Here is a 12,582-nt window from a genome sequence, read left to right as displayed (position 1 = left end):
GTCCTGTTCTCCAAGATTAAGAGTCCTGTTCTCCAAGATTAAGAGCCCTGTTCTCCAAGATTAAGAGCCCTGTTCTCCAAGATTAAGAGTCCTGTTCTCCAAGATTAAGAGTCCTGTTCTCCAAGATTAAGAGCCCTGTTCTCCAAGATTAAGAGTCCCGTTCTCCAAGATTAAGAGCCCTGTTCTCCAAGATTAAGAGTCCTGTTCTCCAAGATTAAGAGTCCTGTTCTCCAAGATTAAGAGCCCTGTTCTCCAAGATTAAGAGTCCTGTTCTCCAAGATTAAGAGCCCTGTTCTCCAAGATTAAGTCCTGTTCTCCAAGATTAAGAGTCCTGTTCTCCAAGATTAAGAGCCCTGTTCTCCAAGATTAAGAGTCCTGTTCTCCAAGATTAAGAGTCCTGTTCTCCAAGATTATGCTGTCTGCTCTCCAAGATCATAAGTGCTGTTCTCCAAGAGTAAGACTTTCTGTTTCCTTGAAGTATCACCAAAGAACTCGTTTCAGCTCTTCTGTACTTTTGAGTGTTATGCATCTATAAATACTTCTATGGACACAGCTTCCACGTGCTGAAGATGTGTTCATCTCCCTCGTTGAAAACTACAGATTCATCTCACGATCGTCAATAATCAGCCACAACGTAACAGTGATTCTGATCCACCAGGCCGCCGGTGGAATGAACCCCGTTTGCTGTGTGGATCAGTCCGTGCAGTACTGAGAACAGTGAGAACCGGTCCTGCACCCTCTGGGGTCTCTGGCTGATGTGGAAGCCTCCTGCAGCATGCGAGGCAGTGATTAACGATGTCATAAAGGCTGCGTATAACTCGGCCTGGTTGGCTGTCTTGGGCAGGCCACACCTCCCACACCCCTCCCCCCCACCCTCCGCCTCTCCATCCTCACCAGCCGACCCAAGGCACAATGGTTGGTCAGAACGCAAGAGCTCCTGGCGTTGTTTTAGCACGCTCAGCCGATACTGCAGAGGACCACCTGACGTCTCTTAAATCAACATGCGTATTGAAGGCCCTGTCTCTCTTATCTCTGTATTAGGAAACACTGTGCTGACACGATGTTAGCAATCAAACTGAAAGGTGACTACAGCATGAATGCCTTGATGACAAACGACAGTCACGGTGTGGTTCCTAAATCCCACACTACGCCAGCATTGGAGTAAAAACATTCACTGGTAGTTCAGCATCATAATTATAAAATTAACATGCAAGCGCAATAATTAGTTAAAGAGAAAAACTGGTCCCTATTCTGATAAAAAAAGAAACAAATAAGTAAAGACCTACTCCGACTGACTGTGATGTACATGGAATGATATCAATGTAGCAGCTTCTACTCTGATGTGATAGAGTATCTTTATTTATTGGTCTTTTTTTTTTGGTCTTTATTTACAGGTCAGCAGTGGCACAGGTGTGGCACCGTCCGGAGAAGGTCCGAGGGCCTCAGAGGAATTAAATTTATACACTTTTCAAGGACGATTATATGATTGTTCCGTATGGACGCACAGAGGCCTGAGGCCGGCCAAGGCTCTCCCGTCAGTGGGGCCTTCACACAACCCCTCTCACAAGGCAACAAAAATACCTTTAACTCTTCAAATGTTTTCACTCATTGTCTAAAGCTTTTGCGTGCTTGTCAGTTCTCTGTTCATTACCTGAACAGAATCACAGAAACTACAATCACATCAGCTCCGAGATGAGTTTCACCCGCACCGTGGTGTAGGTCTGAGATGAGCTTCATCCGCACCGTGGTGTAGGTCTGAGATTAACTTCACCCGCACTGTGGTGTAGGTCTGAGATTAACTTCACCCACACCGAGGTGTAGGTCTGAGATTAACTTCACCCGCACCGTGGTGTAGGTCTGAGATTAACTTCACCCGCACCGTGGTGTAGGTCTGAGATGAGTTTCACCCACACCGTGGTGTAGGTCTGAGATGACCTTCACCCACACCGTGGTGTAGGTCTGAGATGAGCTTCACCCACACCGAGGTGTAGGTCTGAGATTAACTTCACCCGCACCGAGGTGTAGGTCTGAGATTAACTTCACCCGCACCGTGGTGTAGGTCTGAGATTAACTTCACCCACACCGAGGTGTAGGTCTGAGATGACCTTCACCCACACCGTGGTGTAGGTCTGAGATGAGCTTCACCCACACCGTGGTGTAGGTCTGAGATGAGCTTCACCCACACCGAGGTGTAGGTCTGAGATGACCTTCATCCACACCGTGGTGTAGGTCTGAGATGAGCTTCACCCACACCGTGGTGTAGGTCTGAGATGAGCTTCACCCACACCGTGGTGTAGGTCTGAGATGAGCTTCACCCACACCGTGGTGTAGGTCCTGCTCTTCATGGGGGGAAGAGTAAGTTAAGCGCCTTCATCACCTCACTGAATTTCCTTTTTGGCCGAATGGTGCATAACAGTAGAGTGATCCAGCAGTGGCTGGAAAATGGGGCTCTTAGCACAGTATCTTTAGAGGAAAAGAGTGTGACCCAGAATTTCTTATTAATTCAGTGTCGGAGTTAATATTCATCTCCACAGCCCAACACGAACAAAGAATGTAAAAGATTCTCACACATGTCAGCTTTGACCATTCCCTCCCTCCCACCTCCCCCTCTCTTTCTCTCTCCCTCTATCTGTCCCTCTCTATCTCTCTCCCTCTATCTATATCTCTCCTTCTCTCTCTCCATCTCTCTCTGTCCCTCTCTATCTCTCTCCCTCTCTCTCTTTCTCTCTGTCCCTCTCTGTTTTTCCTCTATCGCTCTCCCTCTCTTTCTTTGTCTATCTCTCTCTCCCTCTCTCTCTCTTTCTAACTTACTCTCTCTCGTCATAACGCCTGCAATGTAAAAGAACATGATATTAGTCAGTAAATTATTTAGTCATATTTCCTCTCATTCATTGGACACTATAAGCAATGTGAGGTTATTAATCTGTCGGTTTAAATAGAGATTCTGAGAGAATGCCAAGAACAGTTGTATGTATTGTTTATTATATGAGATTGTTATTTTCTGTCAAGATATATCATATCACAGACAACAACAAAATATTAAGCATGCAGCTGTGAATTTGTCAGCACACACTCACAAACACACACACACACACACACATACACACCCACAAACATACACACTCATATACGCACACATTTCTTTCCATCAGTTTCACTCCAAACTGCTTCACCCAACACACGGTGCATACCTGAACCGAACAGTAGGTGTAGGGGAAAACAGACCCAAGCACACACAGACACACCACACGGAAGACAAGATCCCCCCTCATCCTCCACTCTTCCTGTTTTCTCTGCAGGAGGAGCCCTGCGACCCGCCGTGTTGCAGCACACGGCCGGCGCCGCTTCCCACGGGTTGGGACGGCCAGCCGGGGAAACCCCGTGGACCGGAAGCCCCACAGGAGATGCTGTCTCCCGCTTGATGCTGAGAAGACTCTCATGTTCTTGCTAGATTGCCTCCAGGATGGAAAGTTGGGCTACCTGAGAAGACAGAGTGAGGAGCTCGTGGTGGCAGAGAGGACAGAGACACATGGCGGCACAGAGAACAGAGACACGTGGCGGCACAGAGAACAGAGACACGTGGCGGCACAGAGAACAGAGACACATGGCGGCACAGAGAACAGAGACACGTGGTGGCACAGAGAACAGAGACACGTGGTGGCACAGAGAACAGGGACACGTGGTGGCACAGAGAACAGGGACACGTGGCAGCACAGAGAACAGGGACACGTGGCAGCACAGAGAACAGAGACACGTGGCGGCACAGAGAACAGAGACACGTGGTGGCACAGAGAACAGAGACACGTGGTGGCACAGAGAACAGAGACACGTGGTGGCATAGAGAACAGAGACACGTGGTGGCACAGAGAACAGAGACATGTGGTGGCACAGAGAACAGAGACACGTGGTGGCATAGAGAACAGAGACACATGGCGGCACAGAGAACAGTGACACGTGGTGGCACAGAGAACAGAGACACGTGGCAGCACAGAGAACAGAGACACGTGGTGGCACAGAGAACAGAGACACGTGGCGGCACAGAGAACAGAGACACGTGGTGGCACAGAGAACAGAGACACGTGGCGGCACAGAGAACAGAGACACGTGGCGGCACAGAACAGAGACACGTGGCGGCACAGAGAACAGAGACACGTGGTGGCACAGAGAACAGAGACACGTGGCGGCACAGAGAACAGGGACACGTGGTGGCACAGAGAACAGGGACACGTGGTGGCACAGAGAACAGGGACACGTGGTGGCACAGAGAACAGGGACACGTGGCGGCACAGAGAACAGGGACACGTGGCGGCACAGAGAATAGAGACACGTGGCGGCACAGAGAACAGGGACACGTGGTGGCACGGAGAACAGGGACACGTGGTGGCACGGAGAACAGAGACACGTGGTGGCACAGAGAACAGAGACACGTGGTGGCACAGAGAACAGAGACACGTGGTGGCATAGAGAACAGGGACACATGGTGGCTCAGAGAACAGGGACACGTGGCAGCACAGAGAACAGAGACACGTGGCAGCACAGAGAACAGGGACACGTGGTGGCACAGAGAACAGGGACACGTGGTGGCATAGAGAACAGGGACATGTAGCGTCACATCTGCAAGAACAGGTGATGATCTGGGATCAGTTTTTACCTTTAAACACAATAGAGAAGATATGAACACAGCTGCTATCCTACAGCTGCTCCCTCCAGAGGTATGGCTGGCCACACCCACCCCACCTGATCCAAGTAATCATGGGTTTGCAAAAACTCAGGTGTGTTAGAAGTGGGATGGACCCAGCAGTGCAGGTAGGTGCCTCCCCATGAGCACGCTTTCGTTACTATGTCAACAGCACAGATATTGACTGCTGTTCCAGATAAACAAATTGCCTCTTTCCCTAGGAAGTGTCTGAGTGTGTTTTCCAGCTAGGTTTGACGACAAAACCCCCAACGCTGCGTTGCCCAGGCCAGAGGGGCGGTTGGCCTTGCCGGTGTCCCGTGCTGCTTGCCCTCCCTGGAGGCTGTGAGAGTCGTCCCCTCATATCGGCTCCTGCCAAAGCCCTGGAGCACGATCGATACACAGGCGGCGAGAAAGAGGCGAGACTGTACTTGGGGTGAAGACGGAGAGACAGGGCTAGAGAGAGAGAGAGAGAGAGAGAGAGAGAGAGAGAGAGAGAGAGAGAGAGAGAGAGAGAGAGCGAAGGAAGGAAAACGGATGGACGAAAAGAAGTGTGAAAATGAAAAAGGCAGGAGGAGTGTCTCCCCTGGCCGGGGAGCTGAGAGTCTAGTGTTAAGTTGACAACTGCCCGGGTCCCCGAAGGGACACTGCCTACATGAAAACAGAGCAAGGCTGCTGTCTGGCTACAGGACAGCACACTGGTGTGAGAGCTTCCTGTGTAAAGGAAGTGTCTCCGCGCGAACCGCATCAACTCCAGCCTGCCAACATCTTTAACCCGCCGTAAGGACACGCCGCGCTGTCCACACCACTCCCTTGGGCTCCGAACGCCGATCTTATCGCTGCTTGACTTCGCCACTGTCACTTAATGTCTAAATATGCGCAGGGGCACGTTATGGAGGCTGTATATGTCCTCATTTGCCGCGGTAGCGTGAGGCACCCGAAACTGCATTGCATTGTGGGTCGTATGTAAAGAGAGTCGAGGAGAGAATGTTTCTGACAGGCAGACAGGACAGGTGGGGGTGTGGAGGTGAATGCACAACTCTGGCTCCTGCGTTTTTTCAAGGTCTACCTTGTTTTTTTTCTGCCTTTCCCCCTCTGGGTTGGCAGTTCGCAGACCCTATGGAGGACACAGCGAGACAGGCTGCAGGATTATTTCAATTATTTCTGCCAAAAAAAGGTTAATATTTTGCCATGCGATGAGAAAGGCCCGCTTACATTCAACCTGTAAGATCGGAAGGTATCAACATTTGGTGGGGCAGGCACGTATCACGCCGACAGCTGTGTTTCCAGGACCGGACTAATGAGAAGGCTTTGCGATTACGTGAGAGCCGCCCGTGAGCACACGTGAGCACACATGAGCACACAGGCGTGCTCGCCATGTCTCCGAGGCGCTCTCAAGCGTCTCCGCCGCAGCAGTGAGGCCGTGCTCCTCCCACCCTCAGTCCCGTGTCTCACCCGGGACAGCGCTCTCCGCCGGTGTGACTTATCTCCCTCCCGCGCCCCCCGGGCTCCCGGAGGAGGGACCTCGTGCGGTCAGAGTGGGAGAAAAGGACGAGGCGAGGATGAACGATGCCACTGCTGCCTGTCTCCGCTCCACAGGTGGAAGACATTGTAGGTCTTCTGACCCTGAGCAGATCAGGATGACAAGGCCTTCATCACTGCTGACACAGGCTCCCATTATTATTATTATTAATATTATTATTATTAAGAAGAAGAAAAAGAAGAAGAAGAAGGAGAAGAAGAGAGTGCAGTTCCCCCTTGACAGAGAGTAAAACACAGTAAAAATGCCTGAGGTTGATTCCTACTCGGGCATAGGAGCATCTTCAGAAGAGAGAGAACGTCTGAGCGTTTGAGACATCAACATAGATTTAGACAAAGACAGGTGGGTCACGTGAGACACGGGCTAGTCATGACGGAGAGTGTTGGCCACAGAGCATCGTCTTTAGTTGAGTGCACCAGCACGTTTGTCTTTGTTCACGATCCGGGTCCGCCTTCGTTTCCTTGGGTCACGCAAACATGCGTCTTGCTCCTACCATTGTGCTTGGAGGGAAATAAAGACAGAAACGTGAATGCTGCATACTCACTCACGTTCCTCTTCAACGTGATTAGACGAGACGCTGCATTAATGTTCGAACCGCGTGTGAATCGTGACCCGATTTCTCTGAAACACAGTCTTAGCATAAAAGAGCCAAGAGCTTCTTTAAGATTTCGAACTGGAGTAACCAACATTTGACCTCGCTCTAAAGAAAGATGCTGTTTCATCGAAGACGTGTTTTGTTTGGCAAACGTCTGCTTTGAAGGCTTTTGTGGCCTCCTGGTGTATCTTATCACTGATAAACATTCTGGTTTCCTGGTATGCTTTGCTTGGATACATCTGTTACTTGTCTGTTTCGATGTAAAGACTGTGTTTGCCAAGACGGCGTAAGCAGGCAGAGACTGATTTCTGATTTCTGACAGTTTCAGATCTCCTTGCCTGCAGGTGCCAAAGTATTCTTAAGCTTAACAGAATACGTTGTCGTTTTTGTTCTCTCCAGCACATCTAAGCCAAAATTGTTTTTCAAACACATATTCCAGGAGATGCAAAAATTATTGTTCAAATTAACCCGAAAATAAAAATTGTTACAATTTGTAGGTCTACTTGGCTGCCAATTATTTGCCATCTGTGACTGCCTGATTCCTGTGACACACACACACACACAAACACACACACATACACTGAAGTCCCTGGGTACCAGACCCTGAGCACTGGCCCCTGGGTACCTGACCCTGAGCACTGGCCCCTGGGAACCAGACCCTGAGCACTGGCCCCTGGGTACCAGACCCTGAGCACTGGCCCCTGGGTACCAGACCCTGAGCACTGGCCCCTGGGAACCAGACCCTGAGCACTGGCCCCTGGGAACCAGACCCTGAGCACTGGTCCCTGGGTACCAGACCCTGAGCACTGGCCCCTGGGTACCAGACCCTGAGCACTGACTCCTGGGTTCTGGTTCATCAGGCCTCATTTTTTACAGTTTTTTTCCTTGAGATCCACACTCACTGGGGCACTGATTTGGACTGACTGTCTTAGTCAGACAAGAATAATCCCCTCTGTGGTCTTGAAAGATTTCACAGTTACTACAAGATGAAGCACCATTCAGTGAGCTTCCAGACATTTAAAGTAATCTTAAATTTTTTTTTGTGAATTTCAGTGAATTCAACCTTAAATTGCAAGTTAATGCAGTGTAAGTACAGATTACAGTGTCATCTGAACAGTGCTTGTGAGTCTAAGTTGTTTTGACAAAAGAGGAAAAGTCACGTTAACAAAAAGTCTAATTGTTTCTCCCGGTTCGGCTGGATCAGAGCAGTCGAGAGCCGTGTGTACACTCGAGAATTCCCCTCAGTGCCTCTGAGGCAGTGGCATCATCGCCACAGACGTGTGACCTATTTCCACGTGTGACGCTGGAGCCCTGCTTCACAGAAGAGGTGGCATGCTTTGGATCAGGGGGGAAAAAATCTCCCCCACGTTCTTCTCGTCACTGGCAATCCTCATCTCTCTCTCTCTCTCTCTCTCTCTCTCTCTCTCTCTCTCTCTCTCTCTCTTCTACTCACAAGATGCTTGTCTCATAAAATCTACACGCTTCTTTTTGGTTGGTTTTAGAGGTTCGCCAGCGGTTTGGTTCCTCTGAGGTTTTACCCTGGCACGTGCATCCCCCTCTCGAGCAGTTTACCTTCACGATTTAAAATGTTCTCCGATCATCTCCCACTGCGCTGGTCTTCAATCTTTCTTCTGCATAAACTAATGAGACGACAGCCGGCAGAGATACAGCTGGGCCAGGCAATTGTCTGATTACTTATGGCCCCGTAAAATGGGAGGACTGTGTTTAAAAAAGACTCCGGTTCCTGCATGGTTCACCTGCCATGGACATGCGTGCACTCACGTTAAAGCTGGCAGACTGCCCTTTACCTTTGTAGTCAGGGTTTCATTTGAAATCCAATGTGTCGGAACACTGAGCCAGAACTGCAAATTGCAGCGGCGTCCAAATCTTTACGGCCCCGCACTCTGCTACACATTATCTTAAACGCATACAGGCTCCGTTCTTTCGGCCAGTTCTTCTCGTGAGACCCGCATGGGGGAATTACGTGTCCAAGGATGAAGAGAGAGGGTTTTTTTTTTGTTTTAATTTGAATATTGTCTCAATCATAGCCGATTATTCTGCCTGGAATAAGATCCGTGCATTATGGTGCGGTTTCATTTGAATTTCTGTAGTTGAACGCTTCACTGCCATAAAATATGTCAGCACAGACCTTAAAATAGAGTACAAAAGCATTCTGTGAGTCAGATTGTACTTGGAGGCCCTCAAAGGAGACAGCAGGTAGGTGAAACGTTGCAATTATCGCCCGGAGGCTCATTCAAAAACACAGTTTATTTTTCCATTAGAACAGCGAGTCACAGTGGGGTCACAGCGACCCTCTACAGAGCGCACACTGGCTTATTCACCATCACACGTAATGCACAGGCACACGCACACGTCAGCACACGCCCAGACACACCCATACACACCTCACATATGTGCACTTCACAAATGTCTACAGTGATGTAGTGATGAATGGATAGATGGATGGAGACCATTAAGAATTGTAACTAGGTGGATAATTGTATTGAGAAGAGTGTAATTGTATTTAAAACATTAAATAAGGAAAGTTAAGTTTCCTTTTCTCTTTAAACATTTTACATCCCTTTTATATACCATATATATATCATGATATATATATATATATATATATATATATATATATATATATATATATATATATATATATATATATATGCTGACTGTAAACATGCCGCTTCTGATAAAATCAAACAAAAATCAATAAAAATGTTGCTGACTGCATATACACATAGAAACACACACATACTGACACTCATACACAAACAATTTAACATAACACACCGCACACACACACACACACACACACACACACACACGCACACGCACACACGCACACACATCAACAATTCACCATCAGAAAGTTTAAAGTAAACTAGACAGGAGGGTGAGTGCATGTTCACTGATCATCAGGCATGATGTGTGAGTATGTATGGGTGGGTGGATGGATGGATGGATGGATGGATGGATGGATAAATTTATAATACAAGTTTATAATACTGACAGAGCGATGTATCTCTTTTTTTAAGCACAGAGATATCCTTGTAGGAAGTAATAAATTTTTGTATAAAAAGTTTTGCCTAAAGTTACTTCATATTTTGCAAACTATAAACTTGCAAACTCTAAACTTTTACCCTGTGGTAAAAGGCAACAGAGTGAATCAAGCAGACAGCGGTGAGGGAGGATTCTGTTTGCTGTGTTCAGTACATAATTGTTATATAATTACCTCTAAACGATGAAAGCTGAGAACTCCGCATCACAGTTTTGATACAGAGTGTTAATTTTCTGACCGCCTCCAGCTGCTTTTGACTGTTGTTCCGTGTTGCGCGCAATGCATCAAGACGCCTGCAGAGGGAGACAGTGAGCCCACTTATTCTGCCGCTTCTGGCGGGGTGTTTTGCCACATGGTAGACCAATCTTCTTCTTTTTTTACTTCTCTTTCAGCATGTCCACAATTGTTTGTGTGGATTTGTGTCATGGCATGTGGCATTCCAAACCAATTCCATACTAGAAAAATCGCTTTCTGAAAGTTATGATTGCTCTTTTGTTGTAAGGCAAACGTGTGTAACTGCCGAGAAACCGAATCCAGTCAGACGCCACTCACAGGACGTAGTGTGGCACGAGGCCAGTCGTCAGAAGTTTACTTTTATGTCACCCGATATTTTACACATCGGTCCTGCACGTCGGGCATGTAATTGGTCACGTGGTTGAAGAAGAGTCGAGCGTCACGTGGACGTGACCACACCCATCCGTGCGTGCGGTAGGGAAGGGGCGGGGCCAGCGGCCCTCGCGGAGTGTCCCCCGTCGCGTGTGATCCAGTGTGGAAGTAATGAAGGACCTGGAACACCCTGATGAAAAAGATGCGAGTGAAAATTAAATGGCCGCGTCTGGCTGTCAGCTCAGCAGAGGCCTGGGGTTAATGAGAGAGAGAGAGAGAGAGAGAGAGAGAGAGAGAGAGAGAGAGAGAGAGCGCTATTCAGACCACAGGACACAGGGCCATCAGAGCTGTCTGAAGTGGCTGCTCAGAGTTCAGAGAGACCTTTTGGGCCACAGATCATCTGTGTGTCAGCTGCAGGCCACAAGTGCCAAAATGTATGTGTGTGCTCAGTGCGTAGGCCTACGTGTGTGTGTGTGTGTGTGTGTGTGTGTGTGTGTGTGTGTGTGTGTGTGTGTGTGTGTGTGTGTGTGTGTGTGTGTGTGTGTGTGTGCTTTCAATACCAATCTCCACTCCACCAGAATCAGTACTTTGTCAATGAAACTGCAAGCACTTCACTTAATCACTAATTAATTCTTTGGCACTTGCCAAATCGTCATGGGGAAAAACGTAGCATGAGCCTGCATAACACGAGAATGTGTTTTTAAATGCCACACGTCCTTTGAGAGTGTTGTGTACCTTGGTTAAGAGTGTCATTATTAGATATTATTTTGAAGAATTTGGCCTTAAGCAAAAGAGAAAGAAACAGGAAGTCCCCAGTGTTCAGCGCGACGTTTATATATTCATAACTTATACTTTACTGCCCTCTTCTGGTAAGAAAACGAGCTGCAACGCTGGCATTACTAACTCAGGCTATATCCCATCACTGCTCACAGGACAGTAAGAGACATTTTTCCAGACACATATTACTTCTTGTCATTTATGCTGTCTTGTGGGGATCATTTCCAGGGACACACATTTACAGTCCAGGTTCAGAATTAATCACTTTTAATTAATTGCTAATTAATTAATGTTTGCAATTTTTTATTCTTTGAGCGTGAGGAATACTATGGGAGCAGTCAGGGGGCTTGTCATGGCTAACTCCCATGTAGCAGGTCTGTAATGAGAGAACCACTCATCAACGAGCTCAAAGACTGACCAAGCATCACTCTGTGTCCTTGAAGGCACTTTATTAAACACAAGAGCTACAGTATCCAGCACCAGAGAGTAGGGTTGGTGGGTGGGATGAGGGAGACGGAAACTGAGAAACGCAGACCCGCAGATGGTATGAAAGCGTTGAGATGCTGCCTCCTGCTGGCGGGGTACAATACAGTGTTTTAATGATATGGTAGTTACGGACCACACAGCGCAGGCCGGAGAGTGGTGCAATAGCGTGACGGCTACGTGACATTTAGTCCACTGATATTACATTTTATGAACATGGATACTTTATGAATAACCATAAGATGGGACAAAGAGCAGGAGAGGGGCTGATATGTTGGTGGTGCTCAGATGGCGTTGTGATGGTGTTGTGATGCTCGTGCCCTGCATCACAGGCCTGACGCAAGTGAGGATGAGGGGTCAGTGAGGAAGAGGGGAACAGCTGGTGTCAGGCCACGCCCATCCCTGAGTCATTGTGGGGTTTAATGCCTCAGAGGGGGACATGGTGATCAGAGGAAGGACCCTTGAACCTATCAAGGCCTTGAGCCCCGGGTCAAGAACCCAAGGAGACTAGGAGATTAAACCAGGGGTTCTCTGGATCTATGGGACGTTTGTGTGACCTGCTAAGCCACTGCCAGCTGCTTTGGGTCTTCTGTGCAGCGACAGTTGATTGATAGATATAATAATATAGTTGTGCTCACAATATATTCTTGTCTTCTCTCCTCTCTCCGCTGTGGCCATTTAGTGATGTTTGAAATGGAGGCCATTTTGAGTCAGGGTGAGACCACAGGTCCCTCTCCTCACGTTTTTACTCCATTGTTTTTGTGTAAAACATTTTCAATTCATTGCTAAAACTATGAAGTGTCACTTTGTCACCAGCATTAAATAGGAAAACAAAAAAG

Source organism: Brachyhypopomus gauderio, chromosome 9 (assembly GCF_052324685.1).
Source record: "Brachyhypopomus gauderio isolate BG-103 chromosome 9, BGAUD_0.2, whole genome shotgun sequence".
NCBI classification, from domain to species: Eukaryota; Metazoa; Chordata; class Actinopteri; order Gymnotiformes; family Hypopomidae; genus Brachyhypopomus; species Brachyhypopomus gauderio.
Note: the sequence above shows the minus strand (reverse complement) of the source record.